At 38.2% G+C, this 16,555-nt stretch overlaps 1 pseudogene across 1 annotated transcript; it reads right to left on the minus strand.

Annotated features, from left to right (window-relative positions):
- Positions 1-13,347: 13,347 nt before the first annotated feature.
- On the minus strand, positions 13,348-15,864 carry LOC148862100 (9-cis-epoxycarotenoid dioxygenase NCED2, chloroplastic pseudogene; annotated as a pseudogene). The gene has a single exon (XR_016112475.1). The product of XR_016112475.1 is annotated as a 9-cis-epoxycarotenoid dioxygenase NCED2, chloroplastic pseudogene (transcript).
- Between the last annotated feature and the right edge of the window lie 691 nt (positions 15,865-16,555).

Here is a 16,555-nt window from a genome sequence, read left to right on the forward strand (position 1 = left end):
TTACTATCCCTCTTTCTCCATTCTCCTACCCAAAATAAGGTGAGGACCACATCCTATTACTTCTCTCCCAACAAACGAAGTAAATCTGAATAAAAAACTTAACCAAAATTTGCACTCCCATGCCTTATCAAGTGGGGCCAATTGAACCTCTGATTGCTCTTAATCATAGAATACAAATCATATTAATTTGTTTTATATTATAGCACTTTTTACTCAAGACAAAAACATTATGGTATAATGTAGGCCCCTGATATGCCACATTGGTGATCTATGTTGACAACTTTCTTCAGATCTATAACCCATCATATATATATATGCAATCATGCATCTATATTTTTATATTTTAGTTATAAGGTGGATGATGCACAGGAAAACCCTTCTTTTATGTGGATTGTGGACATCGGAATGGAGGGTCATGTGGATGAGGCATGCACTGAGGTCAATAGGTCATCCTTACACTACGGTAAATTGCGGAGTCTGATGTGGCATCGAATGGACAAATGGAAGGGAGACACATAACCTCTCATTGAAAAGGACTCAAAAATACCTGTTTCTTTTATATACCCCACCCATGCTAATCGGGTTAGGGGACCGCTTATCTCCTTTTGCCACGTAGAACCCTTGTCTGTTCCATTATTTTTCTCCTTATTACAAGAAGTCCAAGCAGTTAGCAGCCCAGATATAGAGTTGTACTGCCTGATGCATTTCAAATCCAAGGTGGCCCAATCACTGAGCCCGGATCTCCTAAAAGCAAAAATCATGCGAATACCCTAAGAGCATGGCATCGAGCTGTACAATGGGAACATTCCTGTACTTAAATGTTAAATTCATGGAGAGATGTTCCTGATGTGTAGTTAGATGTTATGCTCTAAGTGTATTAACACGCTTTTTGCTTTCAGGAAATCCTGTCTACCAATCACTGTCGATCGGCCAGCCAAATTGGAGGAGTTCCTTTCTCTTAGCTTTCATGACAGTTTGAGGTAGTATATGGGAAAGATGAAAAGGAAATTGGCCTTGTGGGCCATTGTAGATTCTGCAATTGTGGGTGTGGATGGTAGAGTATCAAAATCTTATATTTGGTTGCGTTCTCTAAAAGGTGGTTCTCTTCCCCATTTAACACTGCACTTGAATAGACCATTTCCTCTTTTCTTTGTTTGTTTTCTTTTGTTCTTGATGCAACCCAATGAAAGGCTTGCATTTGAAAGAAAATAACTAGAATTCAAAGACTTGTAGCATGAATAGAATGGGCGTGCAACATGATGCTTGTCTAACCCACAGCATTTAGCCATTTACGCCATTGTTGTAGGCACTGACTTGCCTTCTGGACCGGGAATTCACTTTGCCATTCAGGACTCCTATCGAGTCATCCCAATATGTGAAAAATCTAGGGGTGCAACTTGGGTTGGCCTGAGTTAACATTTTACTGCCTCAAACTTGTGTCATTGAATTGAATGGACTTTCAGGTCAGGCCATTCTAATTTTGACAAAAATCCCAACCTGAGCTTACCCAAGTTGCACCCCTACAGATACCTAAGTTTAGTTTGTTTTTCCTTCTGAGCAAGTAGGGATGCCAATTGGTCGGATTAAGTGGTAAAAGTCAGTCTAATCGGTTTCAGATTGGGTTCAGGTTGAGGTGAACCTTTGCAAAATCTAACTGTTGACAGTGTAGCATTGAAAATGGGCGGGTTGAATTGAGACGGGTTCAAGTTGTTATTACTCGGGTCAAGTTTGGATTAAGCCGAACCAATTCTGACCCATTGACATCCCTACGGTCAAGTGGGTTTGTACCACATCCTCCCTCCCCCACAAGTTGGTCTTCTCTTTCTTATGGAGCACTAAGTGGCCCCAAGTACCATGCTGTAATCCATGAGTATTGATTTTAAGTGGGTCCTAATTCTGTCAATGGGTCAGGTTGGGTCCTCCCAAATTAATAAATAAATATATAGAGTCAGTTCTGAACTGTCCCAATTATTAATCAGAACTATCGGTTACACCCGATAAGACCCAGTTGTAGTTGACAGCTCTACTTTTACCGATCAATTTGACAATAAACCTATTCGTGTTAAATTGACACATTTGAACATGATAATATAATAATATTAAATATATCATGAGAAAGATGGATATTGGATTATAAGATTCTTTGCAATAGTTATATATAGCCAGTCAGGTCTTTATCAGTTTGAGATACGACCAAAACTGGTCATGATCTAATTATAATTATCAAATCCTAGAACCAATCCAATTATGATTGGAATGCATACTGAAGAACCAGATTTATATAATGGGGTCAGTTGCTTGATTCATATTCCTTATATAATTTTTGGAGAGGAAGGTGTTGGTTCAAGAAAAGACTCTTTGTATAGTCATAATTTTAAACTTTATGATTGTTAAAAATTAATTAATAGTAGTAAAGTGTGCCTCTAAAATGCCTTATTATGTTGTATACATGTGCATGCATATACATATAATAGTAAGCCTCCATACTCTTTTTATAATTCTAAGGAGTGTAAACGAATTCCTATTAAAAAACTTAAAATATGTTTAGTAATTTTCCAATGTGGAACAAGGTTTTAAAGAATATAACACGTTCAAAACTGGTTTTAGTGTGAGATTAAAAACAATTTTCAAGATGTGATATATGTGCATTTTCATATAATTAATCAATCAAACCCCATTGAATTTAATCTTTAATGAGATTAAAATCCAATGTTTATAGGATTATATTGTATTGTTTAAAAGTTATCAAAATTCTAAGCCAATTAAGATCATGGGTAATTGAGACAAAGTGGTTTTTTTACAAATATATATATATATATTAATTCTTCTTTATTTTAAAAATAATAAATTTCCAATCCAATCTAAATCTAATACATCAAGAAGTTTAATATCAAAATTTTAATTTATAGTTTCAATAACCGGATCGAATTCGGATGCGACTCAACTTCTACCCACAATATGACAGGTAACTGTATGTACTACAAAGTGGAGTGTCTAACTCAGTTGACTCATGAATGGAACAGAATTAGTCCAGGTCTTTGCCCAGGCTTATTTGAACAGGAACCAGTCTATGGCCTACCTGGATCCGATCCACCGACCAATCTTTTTGGATCGGACTCTGTACCTGCAGTCAAAGGTCTGTGCCGTGTGGGACGTCGGACAAGAAAATCCACACCGCCCATCCGATAGAGATTAGAGAAATCTCTTTCCGCGTTGCTTCGTTCAACGTGTATCGTGCATTTCCTCTCGTGTGAATTTAGAAGAAAGAAATCCGTTCTGTTTCAGGCTTTCAGCATTAGCTGATAGTTATGGAGCCCCCTACCAAGAGGAGAGGACTGACGAGAGATGATGCATGTGAAAGGAAGTTTCCCAATTTTGCCAGCTCAGCTGTGTAATGGGGGAGATGGATGGAGAGGACAATTGTTGGTTAAGATAAGTAATGAATGAAGTCTTTGCATTTCGGTGCTAGATGGGTTTGTCGTGGGGATGGAATCTGGCTTGGCTTGGGATTTGCAGGCCGGCCTTAGGGCCGATTTAATTACTGTTTTAGGGGGTGCTGAATCCTCGGTTGAGTCACTTTCATCGAGTGCCCATTTGGGAGGGATTAAAAGCAGAGAGTATCACTGAAGGCTTTCTGTTTTCATCTTCATGCGGCAGCTTCTGGCTTCGTAATGAGGTGGATCCTACATGGAACCCTTTGGGAGAGCTTCAGCATCGGTTGAGAGACCGAATCAGCCTCCTTCACAATCTCCTACGGTACATCCCAGCCGTGTATTGAAAACATTTCCTGTTGACTGACGATATCACCATTCCTAATATTATCATCGGGAAATGTTTTCAATACATGACAGGGATGTGCTGTGAAATGTTGTGTGGGGCAGTTTTGTGGGGTGCTGATTTGAACTCATTTTGGAGTAGCTATCATACCAAAAATAGTTTTACGGGAAAGTTGATTTTTCAGCTCATGCAAGCAAGCCTATATTTGCCTTCTTTCGAATTTTCACTTGCAATTCTAGAAATAATTTGTGAAATCCCTCCCATATAGGAACTAAAGGAGAGTTGGGATCATGGACCAACAAAACAAGTTCTAACACCCTACCAACTTGATCTGACACCATAAAAGAGGGACCTGCCATCTAAGAGATTTGCAGTGTTAAATGTTATTGGTAGGGTGTTCAAATGCAATCTGGACTCCTAAAAGGGCCCTAAGCTAAAATCCACTGATGAAAAGGCCATAAACTAAGGGCCTGTTTGAGAGGGTTACATAGCTTTAGAAAGTAAAATTTTTGGCTCATGTAAGCCATAAAAAGCTTAACGGCATCTTGGGTTTCTGAGCTCATGTAATGCTAGAAACAGTTGCGGGAAATCCCTCCCAAAATTTGGGCTTTCAATGTCAAAATCTCATGAAAAGGCCATAAACTTAAAGCATAGAGTATAGTTCATGTGGGCTCTTTGTGTTTTTCACCACTTTTTATAGGCAGTACCGGCAGAGTGACCTTACAAAGCCCAAACAGGCACTTAAGAGATGGATAAGCTCTCCAAGCCCCAAAGAGTGAAGATGTCAAGAGCCTTTCTACAAATCATTGTGATGTAATGTGTTAGAAAATTGGCCGACATGGCCAAGTTTTAGCTTACTTGAGCTTGAAAGGGCGCATCTTCTCTTCCACCCACCCTCCAAACGACAGTAAAAGTGATTGTTTTCATAGCAGAAAACAAGGAAAAGAAAGAATACTGTAAATTAAAAATGATTATAGGCCCTAGGTAGATAATTAAAAGTGATGGTGGTGGTAGTAGCAAAACTATTTCAAATTTCACTTTGGAACTTGGAATTCAACAGAGGGTTGTTTGGAGACAATTTTCCTTTATAGCACTGGTTTTTCTTTGTATAAAAAGAATGGCATGGAAATTTTGAGTCTGAATCTACTACCCACAAATGGTACTTGCAAATCATAACTGTGCGAATGTCTTCCCATGAATGACGGTTGAGATGTTCCCGATGCATGGCTACGATTCTTGGATTTTTTTTTTAATTTGTAAATTATCATCATTTATCTTATATAAAGTGGGGATTACATCATTTTACCACTAGAAAAAGAACACCCCCATTTGCACTCTCCTGGATTTATACCAATGCAAATGAAATTTGAACCACAAACAAATGGAGCCTTAACCACCTCATTTGTCTAGTCTAATAAGCTTAACCATTCAAGGAGTTCTTCATTTTTGTGTCATTTTCCATATCTTTTCCTTTTGAATTTGGACTGCTACTGGTTAGAATTGTGTGTCTAGCAGTCGTGAAACACATGTTGGATCTGACCACCATCTCCTATGAGTTATACCCTAGCCACCATCCATGACGCTAACTGCAGTTTTGCAGTTTCACCATCTCTGATTTAGGCTTGACAATACAAAACAGATTTCCCTGGCTTTTCGCATGTGGAAAAACCAGGGTTACGAGTGCTTTGGCGTAGCAGCCTCGGCCGGGACCAAGAAAAAATCCTTGCTGTCATGGCTCTACCATTGAAATGGACCACCACAATTTTCACATGATGCAGTGGAAGTAGGGCCTCTGTAGCACTTTTATTTTCTTTCCCTTCAGTACTTGATTTTTCTTGATCTGACATATTAACTAAACTTATATTCTATCTGACCCTACAACATAATCAAATGTGTTGGACTTGGACAACTTTCTCTTATCATCAGTACTGTCAACCACAATGTATGATTAGCTTAGTCGCTGTGTTTTTGAGATTTTAGGGGGTATTCTCCTATCCTAGGGGCCATTTTTTCTTGTAATGATAAAATCTGGGGCTGTCAGGCATGAGAATTGCGGGTTCAAGTTTGAGAGCAGAATAATGTCAAATGTTAGGACCGTGTCGGCCAGTCCACCCCTCTCAGGACACTAGATAAATATATGTGGTGGGACCAATATAGAGTAAGGGTCTCCTTAAACACGGGAAACATATAAGAATTTGAAAACTTAGCCTAAAAAATATATTCATCATTTTATGTGTTTTCTGTTTCTAAAACCGAAAGAAACTATCATAAGTATGGATTGCTTTTTAAAACAAAACCAACTGGTTTTCACTTCTCAAAAACAAAATCGTAATTCAAGAATGTATTTCAAGTTTTTTCGCTGAGGCTCTGTTTGGAAGGAGTATAAATACAAATATGTAGGGTACAAATATATGCAAAATTTAATACTTTACAAATTTGTATCTGTGTTCCTTCCAAACTGAACTTAAGTGCAAATACAAATATATACAATGCAAACACATATAAACTAATGCAAAATATAAGGTTTTACACTCTACATATTTATAGTTATACTCCTTCCAAACTGAGCCTGATGTACGATTTCAAAAACAACTGGAAACGAAAACATTTTAATAGAACGCTCCCTAATTAGTTTCTTGGTACAAAATATATCAAATGATCAATTGAAGATCAAGTTATGAGCACAGATCCAAAACAGTTTGGAAGTTGTCTTGCTGAACTGAAGTACAGAATAAGCAAAGTTGGTATTAATAAAAATGTGTGGAAATTAGTACATGTACCGACCTTATTATCTTCTCTGGGTTTGGAGTTGTTTGGTCAATTCCTTTAGATTTGAAGAATATATAAGGTCGGTCCTGTTGATGCAAATGTGTTTGTCTTAAGAAAGTGCTTATATATATGTGAATGTTTTTGATAAATTAATCCCTTAAAATTGGGCGAAATGAAGCCTATTTGACCGACTACCACATGGAAGAGGACACACTTTTGTATTTTCTTCTTGAGTCTTTTGGGTTTTTTGAATTTGCTTCAGTGCCCACTAACCAAAAGGGTTTGGAAGAGACGTTTTTAGTATTTATTTTTCTTATCCATGGAGAGAATAGACTCATTAAAATTTGGCAAGCATCCAATGGAAGTGGGGGAAGTGAGAGTGGCCACTCCCCCACCTTCTCTCTCCTCTCTTCTATTGTGGGTATACAAGTTTCAAGCTTATACTGAAAGGGGGGAAAAAGTACATAAAAAACTCAAGTTTTGGAAGAGACACTGACAATGAGAGAGTGTTTGGTGCCTTTGAGCATGATGATAGAGATGTGTCTTTCTACAAGTATATTTGAATTGGATTAAGTTTTAATCTTTAGAGAGAGAGATTATTTTATTGTAATGAAAAGGGATGACTGGTTACTGATTGTAACAACAGTGGAAGTGGATGATTAACTATATTATTATATACAGTCTAGGAGGAGGAGAATACATCATGTGGTCCATTGGTACCAGAGTAATAGTGATAAAGCTTCTTCTCTTTCCCTCCTGTACTTGTCATGGGGAAATGTTTTCAATACACGGGTGAGAGATGCATGGGGTGTCCTCTATGCGATGCCAATTTGATCTCCTTCAGTGATGGCAAAGAGTTCACTGACTTCTCTCCGGTTTCATTTCATTATATTCCAATCTAGGGCACCAGAGATATTTCTCTTGGATTTGGCTTCTGCTTTTGGGGCAAACCTTCATGTTTTATGTGTCACGTGGGGTTCACATGGGCCTCTTTGTGTGAAAGGGAGGGTGAAGGATGACAGTTTAACTGTGTTTTATAGTATTGAATGGACTCTTGGAGTTTCAGACAAAGCATAAAAAGCATCACTTTGTCTTCTGCTGGGTGAAGCATTGAATGCTTCTGAACCAGTATTTGAGGCTAGTGGTGGATAATATAACCTTGTCAAGTAAATGAAGATAATTCATGGCCAATGCCCCCTGGTCTTCATCTATGGTTGGAACCCATTTTCCTCACAACAGACTGAAGATTTGAGAGAGACAAGACTCCTGCAAATTAATACAAGGTGGGATTTGGGTGAATGTTGAGCTGATTCAAATGTTCTAATTAAATGATGGGCGTTTTTGAATGTTTTTCTTAGAACTGTTGGTGAATACCCATTCATTTTCTACAATAAAGAATCAGAGGATTGGCAGTTTGGGTATAATGTACAATTATACCCATTAACGGAAGAAAAAAGTATAATATGGGAAATGTTCATGTAAAATTCGGTTTCAAAAAGGAAAAAATATGAAGAGAAAATTGGTTAAAAATATATATGCGGTAAGGTAAAAAGATTGGTTAAAAATAAATATTTTAATAAGTTGTATTTTTTATTATAAGAAAATATTATGTTACCTTTTAAAAAATATAGAATGAAAATCTTGCCATATTTTCTGCCCAAATTTCTCATTTTTTATAATATATAAAAAATAAATCATTCCTGTACTTTTTTTTTTTTTTTGAAAATCTTCATTTTTCATGTATCATACATGTTTATTAAACATTATCATATTTCTCATATCTTCTAATGGTTCAACATTAATTCATTTTCGGTAACAAAATTCAAAATTACATGCAATTTGTATGGTCAACACCTGCTACAGGAAGACCAGAGGCAGGCATCAAGTAATTAAACAAGAATAAAATTACTAAGCATGGTTGAAGGTAGAGAGAGAGAGAGATTGTCAATTTCCTACTTTGTGTAAGCTGAATGAAAATACAGTAATTCGATTTTATGATAAGTAAGCATCAAAGCTTGTGTCCCTGTCGGAGTTGCAAACAGTGAAAGGTAGAAAAGCGCCTCCTCCAAAAGGTCAAAACCGTTCCAACTCTAATTCATTGTTTTGTTTCCGCTTTTACTTTTTAGCTCTCATTCTCTTCCATTTTTGCTTGCATAGTAGGGAAGCCAATTTGGACATGCATTTAATTCTCTTTTTCTAGTTGCAAATGATCAGCGTCAAGTTTGATCCATTAATATTTATTTATGTTTTTTTTGAAGTATGATAATGCGAGATCCATTAATGTTTAGGGCATTCTTATTTTTTGGATTTTGAGAGGGGGGAAAATTGGCTAATGGGATTTTGATTCCCATTGACCAAGAAAGTCATGTTCATTTTTCAGATTTATGTGGGGCTAGTAAAAGTTTATTTTCCTAAATATCACTTACCCCTCATATGTGGGTAAATTAACTTTCCCATCTAGGGGAAAGTTGCCAATACTTGAATGGGACAAAAATGCCCCTTTTAATAATGGAATTTTTATGGCTAAGATTGTCATTGCCTTATTTACATGGGAAATAAAAGAACATGGGTAAATGCACTTACTCAGGTAAGCCTTTCCTGGAAAACACTTGCCCAGATAAGTGCATTTACCCGGGTAAGTGACTTACCAAAAAGCGAACGGGGCATTAGATTTGATTCAAATTTGAACTATGGCTCCCCTCCACCACCCTCTAGTGCTCTGCCCCTCAACAAAACCTCTTGCATGTTTTGATTAATGCACTGATTAGTTGCCATTTTTATGATACCAGTTAATTGGCTATAAGTTTTTCAAATATCATGTCTTTCTAGCGTCACAGCGAAATCCTTTTAGACCTTAAAGTTTCCTTTTCCATAACACTTTCAAGTTTCAACCTCCTCCCTCCCCTCCCCTCCCCTGGATTGTTTTTGTTTTTACTTCTTAAAAATTCCCTCTCATATTTTTTCACTCTCTTAGGGGGCGTTCTTTTTTTGGATATTGAGAGGGGGGAAAGTTGGTCAATGGAATTTTGGTTCTTATTGACCAAGAATCCCATGTTCTTTTTTCATATTAATGTGGGGGCCAAGGAAAGTTTATTTTCTTGGGTATCTTTTAGGTTGGTAAATAACTTTCCTATTAAGGGGGAAAGTTTCCAACATTTGAATGCAATAAAAAAATGTCCCTTTTAATAATGAATTTTTATGGTTAAAATGATTATTTTCTTTTTTACTTAAAAAATAAAAGAACATGGGTAAATACACTTACCTGGGTAAGTGTTTTATAGAAAAAACTTACACAAATAATTGCATTTATCTGGATAAATAACTTACCAAAAAGCGAACAAGGCCTTAAACTGTTGAATTCACAATCTTATGTTAGTTTTTATTTTTATTTTATCGTGTTATTTCATGAAACAATGCTAATATGTCATTAATAAAATGAATTAGAAATAACTTGAAAACAATTTCTATGAGGCTCTATGAGAGAGAGAGTTTTTGATGTCTACATTGATCAAATTGGAAGCCTAATTAAAAAGGGTAGATCTGTGGTTTATCGAATGTATCATGCCAAAAAAAAAAAGACATTGATCAATGATATCTTTGGTTTGCGACATGAAACTACATTTTATAAAACATAAATCAATGATAACTAAAATGTCTTTAATGTGATTAATTGATATCTAAATTTAACGAGCAGCTATTTATTATCTTATTGGTATCTAATTATTATCGGTGAATTCAAAATTGAACTCATTGATAAGATCAGACTTTATTCAAATTTGAACAAAACTAATGATGCAATTTGCAACTTGTTTTTGTCCCATATACACAAAAATGGATTGAATAATTACTAAGACATATGCTGAACATAACCATGTGAGGTACAATTTTGGAGCAGATTGGCAAGATGCAATAAACAGAGTCAATTCGAAAATAACTGGATCATTTAGAGCATATCCAAATGAGCCGCCATTCTTCTATCGTCCACTTACTTTTAAGGTGGTTATTATTCAAAGCAACTCAATCAATCAATCAATGAAAAGTTATCCCAATTAATCCTCTGGCCGGCTAAGAAAACAATTTCATTAAATAATTATATAAGTTATGTTTGGCTGTTGAGGATGTATGCTTTTAAAGCACAAAAACAATAATCCCCAATTAGTGATTTAGGGCTCAAAAGTGTTTTAGCTTTTGATTATAATATTTTTGAAAGTTTTTTAGTGTAAAATACAAAAATCTCTCCTTAAGTTTTCACAATTATAAAACCCTCGCTTATATTTCATTTTAACAAATACAGATGGAAAACGTTAGCTTGATGCGCCAGTTTTTTCTAAATATCTCTTCTACCATTCTATAAATTATTTTACACACAAAGTTACTAAAATAATCCCATTTTAACTTAATAAAAAACATATTTCAATAATTTTATATATAAAATTACTGAAATAATCTTTTATTTCAATAATTTTGTATGTAAAATAACTTATAAAATGGTAGAATGAATATTTGAAAAAAAACTAAGACATCAATCTAATATTTTTTGTCTGCGACAATGACGAAAAAGAGATTTTTATTGAATTTCTCATAATTTCAGAGGAGATATTTATTAAAATGAAATCATATGGAAGGTTTTTATAATTGTTAAAAAATTGAGGAGAGATTTTTATATTTTACTCCTTTTTTTATTCTACCGTCGTAAACTTAAAAGTAAATGTTTATTAAATGAGACCTTAATGGGGGTAATTAATGTTGGCTGAGTGAGAAACACGTTAGGAACTATGAATCTCTCCTCACTAATAAGCTGATGGTCGGCTGTAAGCGACCTTTTTCCCTTAATTTGATTAATCAATCCATGTTCTCATGCTCTTACTTCTCTCTTGCAGTCCTTGAGCCGTTACCCACAAAATATGGACGTACTTAATCCCATATAGCTCCACGTCCCCACAGAGAGAGAGAGAGTGGTCCATCCGTCTGACATGGGCTGCACCAGTATACTTACATTGATGGTGAATTGCATCGATGAGCTATGAGAAAAGGGAAAAAAGGGTCGGCTGGCGTTTTCATCCCAACAAATATATTTCTATACATGGATGTTTGACAGTTAACCATTGACTAAACTTCTTCATATATATATATATATAATATGACAGAGAAAGAGATTAGTGGCATACCCATGAATGATAATGAGAAATTTTATGGATTTGGTGAGGAAAATTGAATTGGGTCGGCAGAATTTGATGATTTGTGAAGTGGGGTTTGAAGCAAAGAAGCAGAGATTAATGGTTTTGTGAGAGAAGTTGCTTTTGAAGTGGAGTTCGAAAGATCCTACCAGGCTACGACAAAGCAAAGTGGGACTTTTTCTCTGTTTCTATTTAACTTAATAATAAAGGTGGAAAGAATGAGAGGCTAGCGTGTAACTATCTTTGCTTTCACTATTTTTTGTTTTTTTATTTTGCTTTCCAATTTGCACTATAAGTTATGGATGGCATCACGGCAGCCGAATCGAGTCGTTCCCAAATAACCGACAAAAACGTCAAACTCTTCTTCTCTTTCCTTCCAAAGATTTTCTTTTTTCTTTCTTTTTCCTCGATTCAATATACACTAATTTCTAGGATTGTGATTTGGGCACTCTCTGTTTTTGATCCTTAACCTTAAGGATACCTCTTTTCAAAGAGACAAAATTTATTCTTCACGGGAAAAAAGGTATTACTTTGTCTCTTCTTCTCCACACAGCAAACTTAATTTGGCCCGTTTATAGAGCTTAATTTGTATTGTGCCCCATCTAAATTTATTAAATTAGAATGAGGGTGTGCCCAAATCACTACCCAACCCATTTTCCCAATGTTAACACTGTGGGCTGGCCTCAACATTCAGCTTTGACCTTGTTGCCACCACCCAGCACTCCAGCAGCAATCTGAGGAGGAAAACTCACCTCACCAGCATAGACTAATAAAGATCCACCGCCCCATTTAGAAGGGATTCAAAAATGGAATTTATTAATGCATCATATTCATAGATCAATTATCAGTTCATACATTTTGGAAAAGAATTCTCAGCAATTATCAGGCATCAAGAAAAAAACCTAGATAGTGTATATATCTCTTTCAACTGTGACCATTTGATGTACAAAGGGAAGAAACACAAAATATTACAGCTTTCTACCCCTTTCACTCCTTAATTTGCAGCATACAAATGATACTCCAATTATTCTATTATATATATATATTTGCATGATACAAGTCTTTCATTATCCATTTCTCTAGCATCTTATGATAAACGCTTATTTTAATCATCTTATCATAAACATGTTGTGTCGGGATTTTGTTTGTATCGTCGGTACCAAATAAAGTTAAAAGAAATAGGGTTAACTCAGGTTGGCATCTGAGTAAAGAAAATTAGCACATTCCTGTCACACTGCAACATACAATATTTGCATTATACGACTATATATAGTGAGTTGGTTTGTGTATATTTATATAGATTTTATTAAAATTTAAACGAACCCGTACTCAATTTTCATTTTTCACCACTAATTTTAGCAAATATTTATCAAAATAACAAGTACCCACATCATCATCAACGGTTTAAGTACAAAATTAAACCGCGTAAATGTAAATACTGAAATGGGGGTTATTCATAAAGAATTCCATGAAAACCCCATAAATTCCCCTTCTTGCCCATGTCCCATGTCCTTCCCTACAAATTCCTGGAAGCATAAGAGAAATGAAAATCAATATCTAAACTTTTAATACTTTATAACAAGCAAAATGAGAGGAGAGAGAGAGAGAGAGGCAGAGAGCAAGGTTAATGAAAGACATCCTCTGTTTTTATGTTACACAAAGAACAACACATAGACATCAATCAAGTACACAAAGAGAACAGAAAGTGGGGAAGCAAGAAAGAAAGAAGAAAAGAATAAACAGAAACCAGCTGAGCTCCATCTCTACCTACAGTCCAAAAGCTACAAGCTGGTTTCTATCAAAACTTCTCTCTCATGCTGAAAAAGAAAAGAGAAAACTAAGCAAAAATGAAATTTGAAGAAGGTAGAGGTAAAACCCAGAAAGGGGTTGTGATTTGTGATTCGTGATAAGTGGAGGTGTTGGGAGAAGACTCCGGGGACGTAATCCAAAAGTATCCCTCAGGTAAAGTCTTCTCTGTACTAGGACGGAATTAAGGGTGTGCCAGAATCTGTAGGCTTTAGACCTGTTTCTCCAAATCTTTGGAATTTATAAACGTGCCGTGGAAACCGTATGGAACTCGAGAAGGTAGCTTGACTGAAGCTTCCAACTGTAAATTAATGGCGTTTACAATCAGAAGCTCTGATTTTGATGTCTTCTCGTCGTGCATGAAAGCCAGTATGTAGCCATCATCTTCTCTTTCCGAGTTGTTGGGGTCCCTCGGCAGGAAGAATGGCTCGCCACCGTAGCATCGGTCTCCATAAATGAACTTGTTCACTTCTCCGGTGGTGAGGTCTACCTTGGCGATGCCAGAAACTCTCGGCCATGGCTCGGCAATTGCTAAATAGGCGAACTGGGTCTTCCTCCCCAATCGGTTCCGGTTCACCATTCCGGCTTCCAAGTTCAATTGTTGGGAGTCGGAGATGATGGATCGACGGGTGGACTTACCGGTCCTTAGATTGAGACGAATCTCTGAGAGAACGCTCTTCAGACCCTCTTCGCATTCGTTGAATATGGAGTCCGGCGGGGTCATGCAGGAACCGATGACAACGACCTCGTCGGTCTCGGGCTCCTCCCAAGCGTTCCAGAGGTGGAAGCAGAAGCAATCGGGCGCTTCGACCCATCTGATCCCCGAAGCGTCGACGGCGTTCTTGTCCAAGATTCCGAACCGGGAAATCTTGTTCTTGTCGTAGACGACCGGAGAGCCACCTCGGATCATCTCCTGGAGCTTGAACACCACCTGCTGATCGGGTATCACCACAAACCTGTCGGTGATTGCGAAGTCGTGCATCATGGTGGGCTCAGCAACAGGAATCTCGACGTCAGGTGACTTCTGGCCATCTGGGGAGAAGCTGAAGTACTTAAGGTATGGCTTCTGAACGACATCGTAGCTGAGAGCAAAGAGCTTGCCCGAGACTGGGTCGAGCTTGGGGTGAGCAATCATGGCGGACCGGAGCTGACCCTGGAAGTCGTAGCGGCCGACTGTCTCAAGGTCACCGGAGGGAGTGATACGAACTTGGTAAGGGAGATCGTCCTCGGACATGGCAAGAAGACGACGGTTAAAATAAACAAGGCCAGCGTTGGCAACTCCGGTTCCCTGGGTGTGATCGACAATCCCGAAAAGTCCTCTGGCATAGAAGAGAAGGAGCCGAGCAATACCAGAGTGACCGTGAAGCTCACCAATGGCCTTCGGAAAGACAGGGCGGCCAAGGGCTCGTTCCTGAACGAAACGCTGCGTCTCAGTGAAGCGGCAAGCGTAGCTAGCGGAGCCGTTGTGGATGCTAACAGCGTGAACCATGCCGTCACCATCGAAGAAATGGTGACCGGCGACGGGCTCGAACAGGGGATTGGCGCCGTTACGAACGTAGACGCCTTGAATGCAATCGGGGATACGGCCAGAGACGGAGAGGGAATGGGAGACAGGTTGCTCGGGCACTGGTGCGAAATTGCCGGCGATTTGAACGGTTGGGTCGGCTGTCTTGGGGAGTGGGTGCTGGCGCTCGCTGGATATCAAGGCGGCCTCGACGGCATCCAACGCCATGGCAGCAGCACGTTGGAGCAGATTCCACTGTGGAGGAGGAGGAGCAGGCGAAGCCTTATTGGTGTTGTAGTTGGCGGGGAGTGACGATGATGAATCTTCTTTGTTTCTGGGTTTGGGTTTGGGCTTGGGGAGGGTAGTAGTACTAGTAGTAATAGTGGGAGAGGGAGTTGTGGAGGAGGAGGATTGCTTTGGGAAACGGAGCAGTGAAGGAGTCTGCAGAGAGCAATGGAGATGGGCTCTTCTACTGGGCCTCTTTAAGCTTATGGACTTGGAACTGCAGCCCAAATCCATTAATGAAGAGGGATGATGAGCATGAGCTCGTTTGGGATTGACCCATGTGCTAGAAGTTGTAGCAGCAGCTGCTGAAGAAGCCATTGTTTTTGAAGTCTTGGGATGGGTTGGGTTGGGATCTAAAAAGAAGTCTGCTCTGTATATCTCTGTATTAGAGAGAGAGATAGAGAGGTACTAGAGAGTGAATGAATGGTTGCTTTTGATGCGAATTTTTGTTGCAATGGAATTGTGTTGTGAGATATTGACGTTTTCTTTTGGTTTTTGGAAGAAAAGAAAAGAGAGGGAATGAGTGAGAAGGGAGAGGAAGAGAGAGGTGTGATTTGAAAAGAGAAGTGAGGGAGGTATATATAGAGTTGGAGACTGGAGGAGGGAGAAGAGAAAGGAGGTCATAGATAGAGGTCCTCCTCGACATCTATGGGATGACCACGTGGTTGATTTGTGGAAAGAGCACCCCCTATTGATGTTAGGATTAAAAAGAGGCAGAGCAAGACAAACCTGCCTTAGAAAGTTTGACACGACCCCACCCCTCTCTCTCTCTCTCTCTCTCTCTAGAAAGTCGTTTATTTATGAGAGAGATTTGAGTTATTAGGAGAGAGTTCCTTGATTTGTGAACCATGGCACGTAATAATATTGGTTATTCAGGTCAGTATACAAAAAGCATATAAATAAATCTCCTCTCACTCTATTCACTAAAGCCTATGGTAAATTATGGTCCTTTTCTCCTTGTATTCCCTCTTCCAAGAGGTCATCTCACCCACGTGGCCGTCTTCTCTCCTCCTTCCCCTGAAATCTAGGTCACATCACTACCCCACACCCCTGCCCACCAACACATCTCTTTCCCCCCTCTCTCTCTCCTCCTCCACCACCACCACCTGAAGACGTAAAAATTCTTTTTTTTTTTTTCAAATGAAACCCTTCACTGTTTGTTTATGCTTGGCATATACAACAGAGGGAGATCCAAATAATCCAAATGATAAAAACAATCTCTAGGGTGTTTTATTGA

The sequence above is a fragment of the Nelumbo lutea genome, chromosome 4, assembly GCF_056320005.1.
Source record: "Nelumbo lutea isolate HS-2025 chromosome 4, American lotus-T2T, whole genome shotgun sequence".
Classification (NCBI taxonomy): domain Eukaryota; kingdom Viridiplantae; phylum Streptophyta; class Magnoliopsida; order Proteales; family Nelumbonaceae; genus Nelumbo; species Nelumbo lutea.